Below are 24,616 nucleotides of genomic sequence, written 5' to 3' on the forward strand. Positions count from 1 at the left end.
ATGAAATGATGCAGGACATGACACTCGAAACATAGAGGGATGTTTACCATAGCAGGAACTCGCCCGTTTGCTATTCTTTACATAAGAAAGAAACCACTTCTTTTTTAAAGCAAGTACAAATTGGATTTGAAAAAAAGTAGAAAATCCTCGTTCGCAACATGAACGGACATCGTTTATTTTAGAATGTCTTCACACAAGGCAAACCGCGCTAAGAGTAAAAGCTCAATTTTTACCCGAAATCAATTATCTACGATATTTCTAGTTTCCGATTTGCAAAAAAATCCACAAAAAGCCGTAAACGTACATTATATATATATATATATATATATATAGAAAGATAGTTTTTCAATCAAGTCGTTTAAATGAGCTCATTTAGCTTTTAAACATTTTCGACCCATGTATTTTTCGGGCTTTCAGTCTGCTATCAGTCCAGAATTTATTTCTGCTAAATCTTGTTTTTTATGAAGCAATTTTGAGCGAGACTATATTTACTAATATCGGTTGGCGCATTACACTTAATCCACTGAGTTATTTTCAGATGAGGAACGTGAATACTTGAATAATAACTAGTTAGTGGTTTAAACTCTAATTGAAATTGAAATGAAAAGAAAGTGGCGTTATACCTGAAATGTGTGGTTCACTGAGATAATACTTTTAGCACATGCCTTATATTGAAATATATGTTTTAGATACAGTCTTCAAAACGAATCATAGGTAAGCTTTTGAGTTTGTACGGATCATCCCATATTCCAGAACGAAGCATATGTATAAACTTTAGTGCCAAACGTGAAATAGTGAACTTCCAAACTTTTTTATGGGTTTGGTTCTTTCACTTTCAACATAAACTACCAAAACATTATATGTGACTTTCTGTGTTTTAGATGGTACCTTGTTCATTTCGCTGCTGTAGAGTTTGAGGGACTATGAAATGTCAAGAAGCAGCCTTATTGTCATAATAGTTTTTCTATCAAGAAGTACTTGAGATTTAGAGCAGAAAAGGTAATTTTTGACGATGGGGAACACAGAAGACAACAGCGAGTTTTGAACTGCAACTCTTGTATTTTTTGAGGTGTGTGGGTTCGAGCAGTGTCGTGATATAGGAAGAAGTGTCTTCTCTATATTCATTAATCTTGACTCCTTAATAGGATTTTTCTTCCGAATCTTCTTGAACTGTTCATAGTAAACGTCAGTCATAATTGACGGACCAGAATTCGTGAACCTAGAGTGAATAATACCAGATTTAGGTCACCAAACAGGTACCATAAGCTTTCGCAGTTGTGCATTTGCTTTAATGTCAGTTTAGTTGCATCCACCCACTAATGTTACCGTTTGCGAAAATCGTCAATTGCTCATGAAGAGTTAGATTTCGATGCAATAATGGATGATTGTTGTTACGTGAAAAAAAAAGCCAAGAAAAGTAAGCATCTTTAAGTTTGCTTTCGATCTTCGCTGTAATAATGCAACGCTAATTTATCCAACTTTTCTATTTTATGAAGCAGTACGGTTTTTTTATAGACACCTGAGTGCTAACATCCGTGCGCTTTGAGGCTTCCAGTATTCCTCTCAGTCTCTTGTTAGTCATCTTCACAGGAAATCTTCTACTAGACTAATTTTCGAGCACAATTTTTTTCCGAAATTTTTGGAATCGGCTCTTCATGGTACTTCTAGCAGCTCAACCTCCACCAAATACAAGATGTGTAGACGAGCTGTCTCTGAAGAGTAGCTCTAAGGTGCCACTCGTACCGGTAAACCAGTCAAACTTTTTGTATTCCATGGTGTGCTAGAATTCCGACTGACGGTATCCGAAATGACTGATCTTAAATTTCAAAGGCTACAACTGTATTTCGAATACAAAAAAAAACGCATCGCGAAATGTCGCGCAGTGATTTTATAACTTGCGTTATTTCATAATTCAGCGCTGCTGAACTGAAAGATGCTGCTGAAGAATGAGATGAAGGTTTGTTACATTTTAGACTTAATTATTTAGTATATACGTAATCTAAAATCAGTCAGTATATGCACATGTTGACTAGTTTGGATTTTATCATCGCCTAGCAGGAGTGAGTGATGTAAGACCATACGTAAATAGTATATATTCAGTTCTTTAGATGTAAGATCGGGCATCCTACTTTATCATAGAATATCAGGAGGGCCAAGAAAACTCATTGCACCGTCCGGGTAGAAGAGCTACCCTCTATCTGTCTACCTAACAAGATATGAAGACGAAGTAGAAGCCCAGCGTGTGCTGCCGCATCCCATACCGTCCCCTTCAATATACGTCGCTGTTCTATTTTCTTGCAAATGTATCGAAGTTCCTTATCCCCACACAGCTCCGGGCAGCCCCGTTCGATTCAGTGCCTCGTTGACACCGAGTCGCTCCCAGTGTGATAGTATTATAGAGGTCTCCGGCCGGGCTCTATGGAATGAACGTTCATATGTTGTAATCCTCTGCGGACTTCGTTGCCCGACCCCAATTCATACATACATATATGGATCGACACAGGCTACACTGCCTCACGTTGTTGCCAGACCCGTCCTTCATTACAATATGAATGCGAGATGACACATGTTTTATCCCTTGCATACGTTGTGCAGGGAATTATTTGGCAAATGAGCGGATGCAGAAATCAGAAAAGGTTGGGATGATTGCGGGACAGTGACCCCGTTTGAAAGAGGACTGTTTGAAGGAGAACAATATCTTCGCAGTGACAAAATTTCGATCCGCAGAAGATCCGCCCTGTGGAATTATAAGACTCTGCTGCGAAAGCGAAATAGAAGGCTTCGTCGTCCAATAAAGTATACGCCTTCCTCGTGTCGATAAAGGAAAAATTGCACATGGACCATCGTGAGTTTCTGGACTATTGTGTCTTTTTTTCGCCTACTGTAAATCGAACATGTACTAATAAAGCATACGTCTTGTCTTGATAGCTATGAAGTGCTTTTTTTGTAAATCAGACAACAATATAACTTCGAAGTATCGACTGTTACATAGTTTTTAGCGGAGTGGATCAATATTTGTGTGCTAAATTGGGCAACTTGTATTAGCTTGTTTGTAGTTTTCTATAAATCAGCACGTAGACATCACAGTAAGCTTCAATTTAGGCTATTCTATCGTCAGTCAAGGTAGAAGGTCGTAATGCAAATGGGGCGGTGCCCAAACTTTGCATAAATGTAGTAATTTGAATATTATTACACCCCTACGCAATTTTACGTGTGTGCTGTACGAGCTCTGCATTGAGTAGAATGTGTAGATACAACAGGAATCTTATTGGTAGCTTCTTTGAATCCGCTGCCGTAGAAGAATACACGTTTGTTAAGACGTAGCTATTTTATTGCCGCTTAGGGCAAAGGTTTCGGTTGCGTACTTGTTCCACTTTTGTTCTTTTGTCTGTCCTTATGAGTGCCTGTCGTATCTTCATTGAATCTCTTTTGCGTCATATTTTAGGCTAGAATGGTTCTAACAGGAAGGTCATTTTGAGCACGGGTTGCCCTTGACCGTTCAGGACCACTTCTTGGGCATAACCAAATGTGACATTTGTCTGTTCATACATCTGTATTTGATCAACATTGCTTAAACATTTTCAGCTGTAATAGTATGGAACTACCTTGCATTGTCGATCATGAACTTAGACAATTCCATTGAACTCAGAGATAAGGTCAAGGTCCCTTATCTGAAGTTGTAATCTTCACTTGTACTATATATCAACTATCAAGCTGCGTAGGCAATATGATAAGAAAAAGTGTCTTTTATGGCTTTGTATTTTCCCACTAAATAAGGCGCATGTTTTAAACGAACGTAGATAATTTATAGATTTTCAGATTTACAAGTTTTTAATAACCTTATAGAAGTTGAGGTATTATGATCACAGTGAACTTGCGATAATTGACTTGGGAATAATTTTGCAACAAGCTTATAGAAAAATATGTTTTATGTTTCTCCTCAAGCTAAGAAAATGCGAGTATCGAAAAGGAATGTTCGATTATCGTAAAAAAAGCAGCTGGATGCCATTAAGCCTTGACATGTAGCACTAATACACTGATAGGTTTTAAAATTTTTATTTAGGGGCTTTTTGGCGGATTGCACCGGATGATGGAGGATAAGATGTACATCCTAAATTACTACTGTAGTCCCGAAGCAAGTAACTCTTAAGTTGTAAGTAGAACTTTGTAAGTAGCATCACCGCATAGCAATACCAGACTACTTGGGTAAAAAATAGTTGTAAGGATATGCATAATATAAAAGGGGTATCGTTGTGTTACCCAAAGGACGTCTAATTACAAACATGGAAACAAAATTTGCCTTTCACCATTAGTAAACTGTTATATCTATATTGTTACATTGCGCTTTTCCGGCGTGTGCTTGTTTACTTCTGGGTATTTTGATTTGTTTCGCCAAAATATCAACCGAAACCCCATTTCGTTGTAATTCTCTAAGAATATTTTGAACCAGCTTTGTTTGGCCATTGAATATTTCTAGTTAATTAATTGTGTCTTAGCTAGCCAGCGCAATTTTTCTACACGTCAGATATCCAGCATTTTTAAATAAACCTCTTGCTACGGCATTCGGTGTGGAACGGTGTTTCAACAGGTATAATCTAGGATATTGATTTTCCTAAAACTCGGATAACTATAAAGGGCCTAGAATTTTTCACGTTGCATATACGGTTGCGTATGAAAGAACTGAACGCAAAGCCGGGTGTTTGTTTATCATGGTAAGATAAACGACTGCCTAATAAAATCTGAACCTCATAAAGAATCAAAATGGTACTCTGTAGATTCTCCCTCTGACTCATTCAAGTGTGAAACTCATTCATTTGCAGGATCTTCCTGTCGTAACTGATATATTACAAACAATGTAATGTTATTCGTTAAGCGCCGCTTAGCCATATTGTTATGAATGTCTATGTTATCATATATGCATGGGATTACTTTGAATAGCATGTCATCATTGCAGTCAATACGTGGATCTGCGAAACGTAAGGCATGTCATTCTGCACTAACGTCAAGATTTGCCAGGCGGCGTTTTGTGCAAAAGTGCTTACAAAAATTTGGCGGTTAGAGAGAAGTGTAAGCATTTTTACGATGAGGAGAAAAATGACATTTTTGTTTTAGTGCGTTACCCTGAAAATCCAAACAAGTCCACCCTACACATTAGCGACTACATTATATAGCGGGCTACATTAGCGCTAAGTCCCTTGGCTAGATGGTCTCACTTCTGCATTTCTACTACTAATTATGAAAACTCTGAGGATATGGAATTATTTCTATAGGTTGAACCTCTTTTTTGAGAGAAAAAAGAAAGCGTTTACTAAAATACTTTTCAAGTCAATACGTGCCTACGTCCTGATCCTGCACCGCATCAAGGTCATGACAAGACTGGTTCGGTGATTGCCAACATGCTTCACTGGCCACAATTGCACATATGAACAACAAACTCTGTACCCTTAAGATTTGGTCTGTCAGCCTAGAGTAATATGTCGTCTGTGCTCTGGGGAGGGGAAAGGCGACCTTCATCTGGATCTGTGGCTTGTTCTGAATTCGTAGGTACGCTCTGCTTATACGTAGCGACACGCATGTGTGTAAGTTTGGAGAGCCTTTACTAAAGTTGAACATACAAATTTAGTAGCATCGGCAGGCACCGCATCGGATCGACCCCAGTAGGGAACTAGACGCAGAACGGGGAGAAGCGCTTTGTTCAACTCAGCTCTGCTGCTGACTGCTTCCGTAGTCCTATTGTATTTGAAAATGCGGGCCACGCGGAAAGTCCAACCAATCAGCAGGCAGTGCAAAGCTCAAACAACTCGCTCAGAGAGCCGGCAAAGAGGAGACGGCCACGCCAATTCTGGCTAGAGGAACGACCATGCCTCCGACCATAACGTTCGCACACTTCAGTCGAGGTCTCTGTCTTTTCATGGACGGTGCTGAAGAGTGGTGAGTTTGACGGCGAAGGAGAGAAAACTAAAAAGAGAGAGAAATGCTGGAGATCGACGCGGCTGACTTTACACAGCCGACAGACTTAACGAGATCAAGCGTACTCGAATGACGCCGGCAATGGTGCTGTCCGGGCGCACTCGGCTGTACACATGCGATAACAGCCTGGCAGACATAGCCCATGCGGAAAGGCGGCTTGTGCCTCGACTACACGTCTGTCTACTAACCCTGTGCCGGCCTACTATACTACCGTGTTCGATAGACGTACAGACCTACTAACCAACCAGCCAATAAACGAACAACTTGACGACGAAGTAGCGTATGTATGTGTAATATGTGGATGTTTGTCCTGGAACTTCCTGGAAGTCTCAAACAGCCCATGGAACAGAATTGCTCGCTCTGCACGACATGTCCTCATGCACCAACGTAATTTCTTCCCTCACCGTTTTTTTTTTTTCAATATACTGTAGCTTAGCTTCCCTGAGTCGATCTCCGACTCGTGATTCCGCACTGGCCATATACCTAGCACAGTGGCTACAGAAGGGGAGTTAGACCTGCAAATATTACTTTGGAGAACCGATGGCGATGAAACACAGGCACTTCGAGGACTTCATTAATAGTGGTTAGGAGAAGGCGTGGACGGTAGGGGCCAAGAGGAGAACAAAGCCATATCGGATGAAAGCAAAGTCGCCTTATCATTTCGCTTTGCGTTTCCTTTGAAACTGGCCATAGCAGCGATCACGCTAAGGAAAGATCATGTTTTACATCTGCCTGACATTGATTAGTTACAGTTTATGTTCCGCCGGTCGCGGTAAATATATATACTATGTCCTGGACAGTGGGACGGATTGGGAGAAAGCTGAGGTCGATGTATGCCTCGACAAGTCTCGGCTAGAATTGTCGTTGAGATCCTTTTCAGAACATTCGATAAAAGTCTATTTAATACCTATTCGCAGGAAGGAACTTAGCTGATTAACGGAAAGGAGACGATTAGAAGGCGATGAAGAAAAATTGCATCTAGACTCATTTAAATGGCTGTGATGATTTGTTTCTCTCGCTGGGTCACTACGACTACTAACTAGAAACGTACAAACATCAATTGAATACATTGCTTACAAAGTACAAAAATAGCTTGCACTGGCTTTAGATTTTGAGACTTGTTCGCACATTAGCTAGCTGAAATAACCCACGAAAAAATAAAGCATTGTTACATTAAGCGTCTGACCACTCAAGTGGTAAGCTAAAAAGCCCTCATCGCATATCCTATTCAAGTATGGTACCGTATACATGGCTTCGTAATTCCGATATAATTTCAGTTACGCACGGATTGCTGTGCAGATCTAAGCATGAATCTATAGACAACCGTTATGTCGATCGAACGTTCCTTTACCTACTTCCGGCGATGTGTTACAATGTGACATAAGATTGAATAGATCAGGAAACTGAGTCGGTTTGGCTCTGATCGGAGCCGACGGTCGGGGGAGAACGTATGAGCTCATTAATATAAACGGAATAATAAGCGGCCTTTGCTCACCCATTTCGTATCCCTTCATCACGTTGTGACGCAACGCACTTTGTAGCTGACGGCTGAGCAGATATCGCTAATACTGTGGCCGGATGGCAGGCTCAGGTCCATGCACTACTACCTGCTTTCCGTTTTTTTAACCACCTGTTCATAGCTAACAGACAAAAATGTCAACTAGTTGCTAGTGAAAGAACGAACAGACCATAAACATGTCGTCAGCAAGCAAAGTTAATTTGGAGCAGGGTGATTAGGGTCGGGATTTTGCGTCGGTCGTTTTGCGGTTGCGAAACCCACGGGTTTGACGAGAAAAGAACTGCCGAGTCAGGAATCTTACGGCTGCTGGTGTTGAAAGTAAGGCAGTCACGACTGGAAATCATCCGAGCAACCATCATTGTAGCGGGACCGATGATGACTAAAGCCATTGTAGCAGAAGCAGCAATCGTATTTTTAGAAAAAAAATATATATATATGATTATTGATTAATTACGAGGAAGGACCGGAAAAGTGGAGGTCAAGTTCTGTCGAATATGTATCACTAACGAGCGAGGTACAGGGAGTATGTAGAAGCAACAAAAAATAAAGGAAGGAATTGTCAATCGCTTGTGTTTCTCGTAAGGATACAGCATAGGCAAACTACGACCACGATATGTAAATAACCCAGCGTGATTCGTAATGTGTACTTATTCATTTTTACCTCATCTTCGAAACAGTTTGGGTGTAGACGAAAGGTATTTCGAGAATGATTAGAAACGAGTGTAAAAGGTATGAAACATGCATGTGATGCTTGGTGCTATACTCTTAAGGACATGATGCTCGCATACCCCATAACAACCTCAATCGATTTCACCTATCAGTAAACGTTTCATTGGGACCTTTACATTATGTATATGTCATATATGAGAGTTGAACATTGTGTTAAATGTCAACTATCATATGTTACTATAACCCTATGTGGCTGTTACGGGGCTCATTGTTTGAGAATAATGTGTATTTGCATCACGATTGTGTACCATCTAGTAACTGGATGTTTTTAAATACGTTATCTTTAACATTCAACTTTTCCTATGCCTGGGCGATGCAACGCTATGGAATGGCGACAATCCGAACTAACCTAATTAAAAACGCGTTTAAATAAAACAAAAACATTTTACACAGTACTACTGTTATTACACACGCTTCGTAACTTCGATCGATAGGTTCTACGCATGATACGTCAAGACCCATCATGCTACAAAAAATAGAAATTTATTTTCGGAGTTCAACAATGATTTTGCCTTACAACGTGGCTATAGGTTAGTTCGTGAGGCAAATTTCGGAACAGATGGAAAAACGATGCTAACTAAAACCTATTAATAGTGTGCGGGGAACGATGCGTTAGCAGTTCGTAGTTTGAAATTAATTCGACGGTGGCTGCTAGTTGAGTCTATAAAAATATCCCGCTAAACCCAGGGGGGCGCTCAATCAACATCTTAAGTATGGAGTGTTAGTATACCGTGTGACCTATAGAGATTTGTCGCACCGCAAGATCTCGCAACGCTGAAGGGGTTTTCGGACAACAATCTTATGCTGTTCGTGGTAAGTATTTGTACGTGACGCGAGCTTCAGTAAGAATAGAATTTGATATTGTAGATTAATTAGCCTTCTTGTACTGTAGTCCGAGGCATCTGTTTGTCTAGAGTAACCGTGGTATCCAAGTTTAATCCATGACTTCGAAATAATATTTTACCCCGTACGGTCGTTCACTAGAAGCGAGTCCAAGAATAATTTGTTGAATCCGTTGTATTAACCACAGTTTCAGTTACACTTACCTCTTTTTGCAAATCTATGGAACATCTCTAGTTTTCTCTTTTTTGAATCGAGTCTAATTTTTATATCTGTGAAGCAAATACGACTTCAGCCGTCTGCAGACATTGGTTCCGAAGCCGGCGTACTGAGAAATTTTAACGCACATTTGGAAGCGATATATTGCCAAGGGCATTCCCCATACCGAGCTACACAGATATCAAATTAGATTTGCTTCAACCTGGAACTACTGTTTTAGTGTGCACCTATGTTTCGGTGTATTATTAAAAGCCGCGAAGTTCCGAATGTATCACAAAAGGAAAGAGTACTCTCGCGAATCTTCCTGATCTCGTATCCAGCAATATGACATTGGCGTATTGCCTTGTGGGAAGATTGGCATAAATAACAGTCGTTTGGCTTAGATCCTTGAATATCCGGGTAGCACTGAACACTTGACATCATGCTTTTGGAGGGTATGGTGTGAGAAATATGGGCAGATCGCAAGTAGGCTCGCAACTCACTTCGTTTAGACTCTCAACTCTGTCTGTAGGCGGAGCCTTCGTTAGCGAATTGAGGCCTATTCAATTAGTTTCTGATTTCATGTTCATACTCAATGCGTTGCTAGGAACAGTAAGCATAAACATTAGACAGTAAAATAATAAACACAACTAGAATATGTGTTTTGTCCCTCATAATATAATAACTAAAAGGTGATATCGTTATTTCTTAGGTTTGCCACCTGAGTGTGATTTAGGTCAAAATCGGCTGAAACATTAGGCATACTTGCAATAAAGTCGATGAAGGGGAACATTGGAGTCACATACATAGCGAATTTTGCCTTCCGTTGCAGTTCCTATTGCGGGAAAGGAAAAAAAAATTAAAATTTCTATCGTTATTGATCATTGCGATCTAAGCCGAACTACAGCGAACAGCAACGGTCATTGTTTGCAGATATTATGAGCTAGCTGAATGTATAAATACTTACAACTGTCTTTCGCTAATCAGTACTTTAAATAGAGCCGCATCTTGTAGAACGCTAACTAGGATTTCCGCTCTGTGCAAGGCTCAGGATCTGACTAAGTAATTCGTCATGCGGATGGCAGGCAGGTCTATTGGCACAGGCGATAATTCACATGTTCCAAGTCGTGGCGCTTTGTGCTACCGATCCTCACCGAATATTATAACGACCGCTGTCCTATCCACGGACCGCGATCGGGTGCGAAATCTGCTCCTCTGCGTAACATTTCTGTAGCGATAACATCGAAAAGCCAATCAAAAAAGGACACACCGTTAGGTTCACAAGTAGCAGCGATTCTGAAACTACGCATATTTGTAATGGGCTGGGGGTAGTGCGCTTGCTCGAGAGGCGTACGGCGGCAGCTGGCCACCCTCCGCCCCCAACCGAATCTTGAATGAGTTCTTGGACAGTAAACGTCGCTATGCGCTGCATAAGTTGTTTTCATACTCAAGATATGTCAAACTGATTGGTGAACATATAGAACGCGTTCAAGTCACAGACATGAGGTCATTTCAGGGAGGATTTCTATCGAATCGATTATATCGTCGGCAAAGGCTCCGTGTGAAATACAAAATAGTACATGTCGAACGAGACAACAATTTTGGTAGGAAGAACACTTCTCGCAGCGGTCGTCGTCAAGCTTCTCGTCAACTTAGTTACTGAAAATATTTAAACTGGAAGACTATTAACACAAGATATTTGACCAAGGTTCTAGGCTGTTTCACACACCTTTCAACATGTCATGCAAGTAGGCAAAATTTCTGTTATTAGACAAACTCCGTCGATGCGATGGATATTTGGTACTATCCTTTGAACGTAGAGTGAGCAGCCAATAACTTCACGCTTGATGTTAAGGTCGAATTGTTCCTTTCAGGAGGTTTGTAAAGAGTGCCTTTTCATAGGGCACATAAGTCTCCAGGGCTCCATCCCCTCACGTCAGGGGTCGGGAGACGAGCATTTTTAGTGATTGCAGATGTTCCTCACTACCCGATTTTCATGTGCACTTTAGAGATTTCAATTCCAACTTCGTAAGCAGGCTTAGAAGGACCTATTTTGAAAAAAGGCCTAGCTTTCCTTAACCTGTCGTGTACTTTATCAGCCTTTGATTTAATGTCAACGTCATCATCATATTTTTCAAATGCAGTACAAAGGAATCGCATTGATTGTGGTTTTACGGAAAGTGATCAAAGACTAAATAAACGACGGTCTGACATTAAATCAAAAGCCCTGTTTCTGACATTTTATAATACAGTTGGATCTTCATAGCAAATGCCTGTTCGCCTTTAATAAATTACGTTGTCGTTTTTTTCGTATTTTTTTATGCATTCACTTTTAGATGACCATTCTTGTGAAACATGTATTAGAGCTACATAGAACTGAATAGCATTCTGCATTATTTAGGGTAAGATTGAAGGTGTATGTTAGGAATAAATACAAATTTGCCAGACGAAGTATCAAAGTGGAATTTATTTTCCTTCGAAAATAAATTACACTTCGAAAGGATGGTATATGAATAAGTTTAGGTGGCTTCACCCAACGTGATTACACGTATCGGCGAAGTTTAGGTGACTAATGTGTAGCTCTTTAAGTCTTGGCCTTGATAACCATAACTAAAGTATATCGGAAGTGTTGGGAAGAATGACTGTGAGAAATTATTAATCAGGATAATAACAATCTATTATTAAGATTGTTAAGTTGCTTGTATGGTTGCTATGTCGTTCCGTAGGCCTATTTGAGCAACCTTAGGTAAGTCCAGTAAGACTTTCCTTGGTTAGACCTTTAATCCCTGATGCTATACATAAAAATGAGTAAGTTCGAAAACTTGTCCACATGGAGAAGATAGCTAAGGCCTAAAAAAAAATTAAGAAAACGCCTTGGCGTTGACGCCATCATAAATATTCCATTTCTTCTGTAATTGCATGATACGCCGATTGGTTTCAAGGAAGATCTGTTTCAGGTTTGCTCAGTACCAAGTAGAGGTCGTATTTACTACCTCGAATGACCTTTGTAAAGCGATTAATTTAAACTTACGTTTATGGGCATTAACAATAACTAGATTCAGGTCTCAGTCTGCAGACAACTTCAATGCCGCGCAACTTAATCTGTTACATATATATACATATATATGTATATATAATTTTATGACTTCTTGTCGGTGATACCCTATAAGTTGGTCTGGGATAAAGAACATAAATATCCTGACTTAGCTTTTTTAGCTAATTCATACCGGTATGTTCCACCCAGAAAACATAATGCAACAGTGCGTTGACAAAAATATAATTCCTAGATTGGAGGAGACGCTGACTTATATTGGAGGTAAATTCATCACTCTTAAATTATCTTTTGAAGGCGGATTATAACGTATTAGGGGTTGCAAATCAAAACCATGTTTTTTTTCATTTTATGGTATGATTCGACTCACCGAGTAGCGCCCTATATAGTTTTAAGGTTTGCTTGAGCTTAATTAAAAGTGAAGGATTAACATATCGTTTACCTTCCAAGTTATTATTTTCATCATCATTATGTAGACATTCCACAAAAAAACGTTATAATCAGGGAACCTAGTTGGATGCCATTCCTATAAAATGAAGTTTTTCTCTGTGTGAACTTCGTCGATTAAAAATCAATTCAATTTTGTTTACAACTTTCCGAAGCTTGTTTTATCTTTTGGGTGAACAAGTGACCTGTCTCTAATTTCTTGGCTGATTTCACAGGCACACTTGAACTCGACGGGACCAATGCACAGTTACGTTCCCGCTATCACTCGAGTGCTGCTTTCGCACGAGATTACAGGCCCTCCCGTACAGCCCGTCCTTCCCTGTTCGTTAGTAATAGGTGGTAAGGACATACGAAGCTTAAAATACGATTTGCCTGACGACACTAATCGAAAAGGGATGCAGTATTGAGTCTGCATTATTATTTTCGTCCAAATTTTTACGAAACACTAAGCGAATGATCTGGCGTGTGCGCGATGACGTATGCTACATATTTTAACAACATCGTTTAATTATTAAGTACAAAAACAAGAAAAGATTTGTTCCCATTAGATGATTCATTTAACCTATATTGCAGGTACTAAATATTATGCTAAAAAAAAATCCTCGACTAGCCTGCATCCTCTATTTGCTCAGTGACGCTCGACAGTGACCTAAGGAGCTTAGTAACGGCTGCGGGTTAAACGCCTTTACAGAGCGGAAGGTTTTATCAAATCAGTGAAATGGTAATATACTGATTCGGGCTTGTAAAATCGAATACGACATATAACCTGTTTAAGGCTAGCGGAAGATGTAAATTTACTAGTAGAAGAATTTGCTACGGCCTCGTGGTATCTAGCAATCTACCCCATAGCCGATCTAATTGAGGGCATACCACTTGTTGCATTTTAGAATACGCTTGAAGAACCCAATGATCATATTGAACCGTCATGTTTCGAATTTATGCGAAAGGTACATGTTTTTCTTAAGTAATATATGGAGCTGTCTGCTAAATACGGCCAGCTCTATAAATTTTTAAGCCTTTGTTTCAGCATTCAGAGAATGCCGAGAAAGCATTATTTTTCAGACGACTAGACGGATATCTTTTAATGCATTTATAAAATTACGTTTTATAATGTGAATAGCCAGTGAATACCGTGCAGGGGAAAGCAACGCTGAACTCATAGAAAAATCAGTTATATCATTTGTTTGATTGCACACGATACTCTATTCGAGTGCACGAGATACTCTAAATAATCTTTGTAGAACTATAAAAACAAAAAATAGCCCTCCGGCAAGATAAACGCAGAAGCATGGTCCACTGCTATAAGTTAACTGAATGTGGTTTTGAGACCTGGCCTAATCGTTCGGCCTAAGCAGTTGCCTACACTCTAATAAACATGCTCAAATATGCCTATCGTGGGTTATTGAACTACAGCTGTACACTTCTGTGCGATTGATGCATTTATCATCCTGAAATTTGGCACACCGTTACCAGGGTCGTCTTTCAGAAATGTATCTAGCAATTGCCGATGTAGAAGGACTCTCCAGGGCCTTGGGGCAGAAACGGGGCTCGACGTCTTAACAGCACGAATGAGTTCCAAGCAGTATGATGACTTTTGCTGTATTTGATACATTCGCGCCGGTTTTGCAGCTGCGCGTTCGGCCACTCTTTTAATCAGTCGGTTCATCCGCGCTTAGCTACGTGAATTATTAAAAAGCAGGGGGCCTTTTTTGATCTCGGCAGTGCTCGTGATAGATCTATTTACTTTCTCGTGTTCTTACGACCCACCGTACGAGGAATAACACAGGACGAACCTGAAACTACATTAATTAAACCGGCAAATGACAAGTCCTTCAGGGAGCCCGAGGGTTCGCAAAAGCAGTAGTCGTTAGCTTGGTATGATATAAATTCTTGTGAATGGCGATCGTAGTCTTACTGTAGCCGCTTTAGTTAGCTCGATCCTCACGTTTAGAAAAGAATTAGGCCATTACATCACTGTATGCCAAGATACTAGCTATTATAACTACAATAGCACCCTATTCCTAGACGCTCAAGGTCTCTAAAAGATACTATGCTGAGTGAGAAATATTAATGAACCTAAACTATTTCCTTAAATTATATAACTTTCGCCTCACTGTGTACAATGTCAAATAATATTATGTATTATATAGGCTATGAAGTTAACCTAAGCGCATCTCATTGTAAAATTATTATTATTCTCACTAGCCAAACGATGTTGGTTAGCAGTTTTTTTTTTTCTTTAATTCAGCATGGAATCGTGTACTGTCTTCAGCTTGAATTACAATCGATCGGTGTCGCAGCAAAAGATCAGTCAATAGAAATCCAACGGAAGGTAAGCCAAGACCAAATTCAAAGCTGAATGGTAACGGTAAAATAGTACATTAACATGATTAAGCGCTTGTCAGGTCCACCCTTGGAGTCACACGCGCCAGCCAATCGGTTCATAGTGACCTAGACTAAAACGAATGAACGCATTTGCACCATCGACGAACTACGACGCCGTCATAGTCAACAATGACTTTATGCTGTGAAATAAGATAAATTAAAAATCATTGCTTGTCTCTCGTACTTAATTTACGTTGGAAAATCTTGTCTTTTTACAATGTTTAGAAGAAATTAATTTCGGCAATGCAAAACAACATAGAAATCGTTCGTTCATAAGTTAATGAAATAGTTCATAAGCTATTATGATTGCTATATACACAAACATTAATCGGCTTGCTTCGGAATTGTAGGTCTAACAAGCTTTTCGGTAAAGCGCTCTAAAAAAGGCATAGGTGCTAGAAAAGGTCTTTTTGCACCTTGTCAAGTGGCTCAGTTGTTCCTAATGTAGTAAAATGTCTGACAAATGAACGGACCACTGCACGTTAACGCAAACGGAGAATGCACGTTACGACTCTGTGCAGTTATAAATGTTGCAATGTTTGAGGTTGGACTTAATACGCAGTACATCGAGCCATACCTGAAACAGATCTCAAGTGCACCGTGACGAGGCGGGCTCCCGTATAAATCATTCTAACTTTAATTTATTACAAATATTCCACAGGAACTATAATTCAAGCGTAATTATAAAATTTTTTGAAGAACTGAGCAAAAGTATCGGAATTGGATTCAATAAGTTTCGGTTATTCTTTCTATATTAGTGAGTTAGTCCTGTGAATCACGCTGTTACTTGTCGCTTGTGTGACTCTAGAGACTGCTTTCTCGTAATACTCCAAAGTTGATCTCCGTTTAAAGGAAGCAAAATCGCTCATTGAAATTCCAGCCTACGCGAGATCTAGATGATTAAGATAACATCTATTACGATTAAGTCCCACAGGATTTAAATGAAGTCATTGCCATCCTACGAGTTATTTCTATCACACATACAGACGTTAAAGGACCTTATAGAGCGATCGCGATGTAGGTCAAGATTACCTCAAGTAAAACGAAATACGACAAACCTAATTTCCCTGTAAGCTGTTTCAGATATAGAACAGACACTGGAAATATTTGCGCACTGATAGAGATTGTCAGCCTTTTGGTGCTTGCTGAGTAAATTTATCATTAAGTCAGACACTTTTATACGCACAAAAATAGTAGGTCGGCTGTTCGATGGCTTTAGTGTATTCATTTTGTTGCAACCTGGAAAATACTAGGTACTCGGAAAAAAGAACGGAAAAAAAAGAACGGATAACCTGTGGCATCTCTGGAAGTTGCCACACGCGATCAATCACCGAGTCACAATTTGTCTGATCAGGCTTTGTATCGACAGCCTCTCTGAAACAACAGAGTGAGAAAATAGGCTACATATTGAGCAATCTAAATTCCAAATGAACCGCTGGTCAAATACAAAAGTGATACAATAATGGGCATGGCAGTCTTAATTTGTTCTTGGTTTGCTTATCAATGATAACTACGCTTATCAAATGAGAGGCCGGAGATATTCGTATTCTCGATGGCAACTATGCATTACAGAAACACAAAAAGCTTGCTGAAACTCAAACGTCGAAGTCTATCTGTACCGTTCAATACTTTCTAACGTCTTTTGATGAAATTATTCCAGTAATAGTCGAGAAAGCGTAACAGTAACATACGAAGCAGAACCTTGCATCTGCAGAAGTAGCTCATCTGTGGAAAACCGATAAGCAAAATTACTATTCTATTATTCGGTACTTCAGTCCACACGTTCAAGTTCACGGGACAGCTCTAATCAAGTATCGATGATCACACAGTTTCAACTAGGATTTTTTCAACAGTACAAGCGTACCTCCGAAATGTCCGGATGGTACCGCGTTTGTTCGTTACGACCAGTCAGTAAACTTCGGTTAAATAAAGGATTAGCTCATATATCGGCTACAAGGGCGGCCTCTACGCTATATTTACTGTATCTGTGTATCAGTAATACGCCTGGCGATAATGTCTATCAAAGGCGATCTGTCGATTCGTTGATCAAACCATACTTTTAATATGATCAGCGTAAAATGTTATAATGAATGCACCAAAATAAGGTCTGTCCACCCAACATTTTATTGGCAAGGTCTTATTGAGAGAATATTTAGCACGCAAAAAATCACCATTATACCGGTTAAGTACCTCAGCGCATATAGCAGACGTATCAGACACAGCCGAAAAAGCAAAAAAAAAATATCGATATGTTTCTTCAGAAATGTCGCCCATCTTCCCCTTACTTAATGGACCTAAGCGCGCTCCGCTGACGTTGGTCAATCAAGACAGATTTAAAGCGTTGAGACAACTCTGTAGCCATGGCTCTAACTATTTCCGATCTTTTCAACTAGCCGACATCGTATATCCACAAAATAGGAATCACCGAGAGGACCCGGCAACGCACGCAGAGGCGATCCATGTCGGAGTGGTAGCACTATCTGAGCAAGCAGGTACCTATAACGACTTTAATGGTAATACCATATTTCATCTTATGATACATTCCTAGTACTTGTGTATGGCAAACATTGAGATATTAAAGGATTATGATTCTACAAGTATAGAAGACACAATTACAAATCGTCTAACGATTCTATTGATTTATCCCATCTAAAACCCCATCGATGGTTCATAGCACAGACGTGCTTTTCTGACTCACAGAACAATCGCAGTAATATACAAAGAGATTTTGACATAAATCCCAATTTTTGGCGTAGAATACTTGAAGTAGCGGTAGTCAGTCCTGTTTGGGCACAATAAGTTTACTTAAATATTAATCGGATCCTAGAGTTTTAAACTGTGAATGTACTTCATCATGTATGTAAAGCTTAAGAGACGACTGCGCTTCAATCTCCGCATCTACATATTTTGCCATACAACTCTGACCAGCGTCTCAGCGTCTCTCTAATGATGCCGCCTTAGTTCATGCTAAGCACCATCGCTGGTAGGAAGTCATAGCAAATTCACCAGTAAGAAAACTTTTCACCACACGTACAAAAACTCTGCGGAGAAAACACAACAATGAGTAAAAACAATTTCAAAAACATGAAGCACATTTAATCTCTAACACAAACCGTCGCTTTCTATTTCCCATTATCTTCTGTTTAGCGAGCGCCGCAAAAGCTTCGCCATGTAATTTAAGTATAGACGACAAAACGTTTCTTGAAAAGTTTCTAGAGGAGAGTGTTATGCCTGCATGTGGCATCTGATTACAGACGAGGCGTCATCAATCCTTGTCATTGCCCCATGTGAGGAGGCGCTGTACAGAGGCCCCCCCCCCCTCCCGAGTAGCGATAAGCGCTTTTTGCCCGCTAAAACCGCTGAAGCAGAGCTTCTCGTGTGGACGAAAAAGACACCAAACTGGCTATCCAAGCTACGTTTTTGATATGTTTGCGTCGTCGCCAACCTCCAGAAACTTGATGCCGACACTTTGGCACTTCTACGTTAAGGTAATATGAAGCGTAAAACCTCCAAACAGGGGGCTCCTTTACATCTGTTTGAGGGAAAACCGAAGTCAAGAAAAACACATACCATCTTAACTTCGCTGCTATTCCTTTTATATAGAATAAAAACAGGAATATATTTTCCGTATCGATTTAAATAAATAATACGAATAATCTATGAAAATACTATTTGCGAATTAGGTTAATTTAATATTAAAGCACCGTCGAATGATGTGTACAGTTGTAGAATTTTCTAGAGACAGCAGTATTTTTGGAAGAGTGAAGATAGTGCATTATATGAAAGCTGAAGTATGCATCAAACCTATCTATTTCTGAAGCTCAAAATACTGTAAATAATTATCTAATTCAAAACTAATTAACCGAAATTAACTAGCAAGGGCTTTCGTGAGAAGTGTTTTTTCATTAACAATGAATTTCGCTTTGGGATTTATCATTGGTGTACAATTACCGTTATTCCATGTAGATTTACGGTAAACCATATGGGCCGGCAACCTGTTGCGCGTGAACGGTTTTCTCGTTTATTCGGATTAGCTTGAATTTGAAATCAGACGGAAGTGTGACAACTCAACAAAACGGTCACCAGTTTCTATTTTCATGGAATGGAATATCGCCAAGGGATCTAATGTGTTTAGCCGGCAAACATAGGAAGGTGAAAGTGATTCACGGAAACAGTATCCTTCATAAAACTCGTATTCAAGGTAAACCTTCAGAATCCTTCTGATCCTGCCTAAATTATGGTGAGGTCGTCTAGAGATGTATAATTATGGAGCTTCGGGCGATATTCTCTAATCCTGCCATATTGCTTTGCCTGTGTGTAATGCTGTTAGCTGTTTTACTTATACAATAGACGGCAGCTAAGTTGAAACGTTTTCTCACGCTTTGTTTTTAAGACTCTGTATAAAGAGAAACTAACCTGTTACCGAATGTTCATACCTGCACTATCCGTGCCATTCCGAACGATCGTATTTATTCAACACAATTATCCTTTGTCATGATTACATCTTCGAGTTAAAACCTGAATGACTCGTTAATAACTTCCAAATAACTTCCTTTTTGCTTGCTATTAGAACTCGTCTGGACTATGCAATTGATAACTGATATTTTTCTTTCCAAAATGGCCCATAACTATCGTATCAAGAGGGCGAATGTACTATAAATGGCTCTGCATGAAAATCTTGCTCTTATTTTTCATAAACTGGATAGAAACTAGCAATAACGTAAACTGTCGATTTTGGGCAAAAAAAAATATTATTTCGTATTGGCTGGGGATTTGTTAAATGCCAAGAGATTGGACGATAGCCCATTTTCGTTAAAAATGCGAAAGGAAAGGATTTTTTCTACTATGATAAATTTGTCGCTGCATTCTAGAGAGAACCGCTGTTCTTCTAGCACATACAGTCTGTCAAAGTTCGTCTTAATTTTGGGTGCCGTACCCGGTACGTTCACAAAAAGTAAAATGCAACACTTGTCATGAGTGCTTGTTTCATTTTAGCTGTTTAAACATCAGTACAACTTTCATATCAAGGATAAGATACCAAAGGTATTGTCACAATGAAAGTAGATACACGGTTTATGTGCCCGAATAAAATAACTGCGGAAAGAAATAGTGTGCAGTGATGATCACATGAAAGCCATATGGATCTGGTAGATGGAACTTTCTTTATTAGATGTACAGGCTAACCCAACGATGCACGCCCCGGGTCATTCGAAATAATTTCCCTTTATATTCCATTCAATGAAGCTAATGTGATTCCCACACATCTCTCTATAGACGGATGAATAGGGCTGTAGAAAGCACCATAATACCGATACTAAACCGCTATTTGTTCTTTCTTGAGGCTTAAAACTAGGTTGAAATGTTACGTCAGATTTTCTAGAGGAAGGAAGAGGAAAGTCGCTATAGCTCTTTACTGTTCTCTTAAGTTTTACACCTACTGGCGCTCCTCTTTTATTTTCACCTCTTTCTTCAGCAAAATGGTCCTGGAAAGGACCGTTGTTTCACTCTACCTCTGTGCAGATTCAAGTATATGATCAACAACTTAATCATAGTACAAGGGGTTCTTCCGAACGTACCTTTTGGAAAACTTCATATTCAGATACAACCTAGTTGTACCCCACTGGTTCACGTGACGCGCATGTTACGCAGATGTCATGCTATCTCATCTAGGTAATTGACACAGAAGATTCGCTAATTAGAAAACTAACAAAGTTCGCAACATGTGATATTTTTGAAATGGAAATATCGCAAAAGTGTAGTCTATCTATGGAGTATCTATAGCACACTTACTACTGGAAGTTGCGATATTAAAGTTTGTATATACGTCTATCTAATAGTGAGCAGTGTTTAACTTGAGTTTATGTTTCCATATTCTAAAAAGCGCTCCGTCTTATTACTGTATACGCGCGTGGATCTGTTTACTACTACTAAATGTTTTCTGTGTAGAATAGTCGTATACGGCCGTATTTGTGCAATTATATCTTCATCCATATTGTTTTTATATATGTTTTCATATCCTATACTGGATTCAGAGTAGCGGAGCTTTAAATTGATGCTATGGAACATACCCAAACTTCCACATCGTATTTATACCAAATTCGTCAAAATTTTACCAACCAAACTCTCACTGCATTTTCTGGAGAATTCGTAATTACTATACACAGAAAAATAACATACATTCGATCATTATGGGTTATATGATTAGATGTTTTTCGATAACCGTAACAAGAACACAGAGCGTATACTGTCTATCGACTTTGCAGATACTTGATGTTGAACACTTCCTACGCATTTCGCTCTCGTTGTGGTACCGTTCGCCTGCCTAAAATCCAGCCGTAACACTAGTTAATCCGGCAATGCATTTAACAACCTGCTTCGGTTATAAAGTTAGAGAAAGTTTTCAGTCGCCTTCTGGTGCCGTGTGCTTAATTCAACTACCGACCAGATCCTCTCCAGCTGACCTCGATAAATATTTTACTCCCTTTGGCCATCTGAGTTCTACAATGTAGCCATTTCTCTGTCACATCCCTTCTCCTCCTGAGTTTCAACAGAAGCGTTCGATTTACTATGCGAAACCTGCGCTAGATATCTTGCTCTAGTGAGAGTTATAATCAGCAGCCATCTTTTTCGGTAAAGACATTTTATCGTATTTTATGCCTTGCTACTTAACATTCTATCTTGATCGGAACACACGACTGCGTAGTGGCAATCAACGTTTTCCATTATTGGGAGGGTGCTAAGCATTTCACTTAGTATTAGGCACATTTTTCCTCTACGCTGTTATTTATTTGCATTTTGAATATGTCCTAATAGCATTTGTTGTTACACTTCATCATATGAAGTGTATGTATGCATGCATGCATGCGCAAGGTGAAGTAACACCTTTTCTGGGCATTTAGAGCCTTACGCTCTCAAATTCATGATGGCAGTGTACTCGTTGGATCTAGGCGTTCTGCCTCTATTAACGCATCGCTCCCTAATCAGAACTTGTTATTCAACAACGACTTAATTTTTTCTCTTTAAGAATAGCTCGAATACTGCGTAACTCTTTATTGAAGTAAGTGTTGCCATATCGATCGACTTAAGGTACTCTGAGAACCTCTCCCGTTTCGACACATGTCACAACTGTGAATTAGTTTCAATCGATAATTGGATCTATTTTTCTTAAAACCGTTCGCTTGTTACGAAATCAGTAATCGGAAAGTACGACAACGTGTGCTCCGTTACACGAAACTTTTCCCACCGGTGACAGTCTCCTGTACGGTAAATGTCCAGCAATTTGCTTCGATAGTGGCACACGCGTAGCACACGGAACTCTTATAAAATATACTATGTTTTTGATGTAGATGATATGGGAACATGTTTGATGTAGGGAAATAATCTTTCGGTCTTAGGTATGTATATTTTTGCAATACTAGTTTTGAAAACAGGTCTTTGACACCTCGCCCGCAATACCAGTGGGACATGAGTTTCACTTGAACAGATAAGATTCTTTCGGTAAGTGCTACAACCTGCGTTTAAGCGTAGCGTCCAATTCCCTGCTGCATTTCAGAGCAGAAGTTCAGAAAAGCTGACAACTTAGACTAAAATACTATCTTGCGTAAAGCATAATCTTATCAAAATTGCTTACGCAAGCCACGTAGTATCAGCAGATTATCAGTAATAGCAAAACACTTAGCCGAATAAGACCATTTGGTCGGTAGCGTTCTTTATAAACTGCGTCAGTATAATATTGGTGGCAGTTCACTTCGCGCTGAGGACCAAAAAGATTTTTCGTATAAACAGTTCTTTCCCCTCGCACTTCACTTAATACGGCGATGGCAGCGACCGTGACTGCGTGCAAATTCTACGGACTGTCGTGCATGAAATGGCTGTGGCCGTAACAACAAAACGCGGGAAATGACAACGGGTGCAACCGTTACAACAAACAGCATGTCCTGCACGTCTCTTCTTCCATAAGATGTATAGGCATCGTCGGCATATCTCACTGATGCCGGGTAACCGATGAAAGGAACATGACATATAGAGTACATCATGTCGATGGCTGACGGTCTGGTATGTAAGCCTGCTTTTCGCAGGTTTCGGCGGCAAACTGAAACGAACTAAGTCGTCGTTTGGATGATCCCCATAGTAAAATCTCATAGTTATCATTGTGGCCTATTTAATACACAAAGAAAGCAATAGCCGAAAAAAAAACTCCCAGAGCAGATTTTAGCGTGAGATGTACAGGTTTTAGAGATGAAGACATGAGACATTTCTTGTTTAATTTATCTTCGTAAGAGGACCTATTAGAGACGTAGTTTAAAGTAGCTTTATTGAAAAAAAAACTTCTATTGGGTCACAACAAGAACATCGACAGTTAGTACAAACAAGTAAGCGAACAATATTTAAGCTACATACACTATCTAAACGAAAATAAATCTAATATCAGCAAATCGATACGAGATGATCGCGCCATCGTTATCTTACGATTACTAAACATAACCTATTACGATGATGTAACTAGATTATTAAGCTTTCATTAACATATTGAAGCGGTCGAGACGTGCATATCCGTTCGCGACGACTTGACGCGGCGAAAATTTCCTTTAATCACCGAAAAATGAAGTGCATTACCTCGCCACAAAAAAAGGAACTTGTATGATTGCAGAAGCAATTTTCAGTTCTCTCCGAAACAAATAAGGTACACTCTACTATGTGTGGTAAACCTCGTCGTTCTCATTCATTGCCATACAGACGGACTCGATTTCAATAGCAAAACAACTTGCAGTATGACATAGGTTGCAAAATAGAAAAAATTGAAAATTATAACAGCTCTGGACACTTTGCCATCGGCGGTTAGTAAGGCAGATCCTCCATCTTGACTGCGTTTGTAAAGTGCCGAAAATTAATAGGAAAAAAAAAAAACATTATTATACGCTCAGGATATAATATACAGCATGTAGTATGGCTCTCTTTTGTTCCAGAATGAAAACGGACGGCGGACTATTATCACAGAACTAGTAATTATGTTACCTTTCCAAATAGCTGTTTCTTCGCCATTTTAAACAATCTGTCTCTGTTCCAGCGTTACGGCCGCGTCTCATCAATTTCTCGTTTTTAACCGTTCGCTCCACACACAAACCCGATCCTAAAACCACCTCACTTCTTGTTTCATAGTCTGCTGAGTGCCAACAACGGCTCAGCCAGTGGGACCACCAGTCGTTTTGAAGCGCGTTCGAAAGTTCAAGACCCTTGCCTTGGGCGTCACGTCGTTTAAAACGAAAGAGCGAAAGTCTATCACTCGATAAAGGGTTAACGTACTTTGGAGGATCCAGACGAAGCTGGCGAAAAATATGTCGCTTAGCTGGGTTGGATTTTTTACGTATTTTGCGCAAGGTGGGCTTAAGGCTTCATAATTTTCTCATATAACGAAGGTGCGATATCCTAGTCCTTATAGTTTGCATGGATTGAATATGCTGGCGGTACCAAACAGA

General features: G+C 39.7%; 1 protein-coding gene and 1 long non-coding RNA gene across 12 annotated transcripts in view; one reads left to right on the plus strand and one right to left on the minus strand.

Moving 5' to 3' along the window:
* Positions 1 to 18,364, minus strand: part of LOC111247052 (uncharacterized) — a 32,931-nt gene extending 14,567 nt beyond the window's left edge. For 3 of the 8 annotated variants that reach the window (XM_086982995.1, XM_086982994.1, XM_022797588.2), the window contains exons 1-4: positions 17,839 to 18,357; positions 10,224 to 10,484; positions 10,022 to 10,091; positions 7,466 to 7,610 (exon numbers count right to left, since the gene is read on the minus strand). The gene's annotated coding sequence lies outside the window, so the exon portion shown is untranslated. Of the gene's footprint in view, positions 1 to 7,465; positions 7,611 to 10,021; positions 10,092 to 10,223; positions 10,485 to 10,985; positions 11,462 to 17,838 lie in introns of those variants that run through there. The other 5 variants (XM_086982997.1, XM_086982998.1, XM_086982993.1 and 2 more) reach the window with 4 other exon arrangements.
* LOC111247053 (uncharacterized) lies at positions 8,893 to 18,517 on the plus strand. 4 transcript variants are annotated; one of them, XR_002671941.2, is made up of 6 exons: positions 8,893 to 9,031; positions 12,971 to 13,094; positions 13,329 to 13,476; positions 15,004 to 15,087; positions 17,534 to 17,632; positions 18,395 to 18,517. It is a non-coding gene; the product is annotated as an uncharacterized LOC111247053 (long non-coding RNA). The 4 variants fall into 4 exon arrangements; XR_002671942.2 differs by having other exon boundaries at positions 17,559 to 17,632; XR_015323323.1 differs by lacking the exon at positions 15,004 to 15,087.
* Positions 18,518 to 24,616: the final 6,099 nt, after the last annotated feature.

Source organism: Varroa destructor, unplaced genomic scaffold, assembly GCF_002443255.2.
Source record: "Varroa destructor unplaced genomic scaffold, Vdes_3.0 BEIS01000003.1, whole genome shotgun sequence".
Taxonomy (NCBI): domain Eukaryota; kingdom Metazoa; phylum Arthropoda; class Arachnida; order Mesostigmata; family Varroidae; genus Varroa; species Varroa destructor.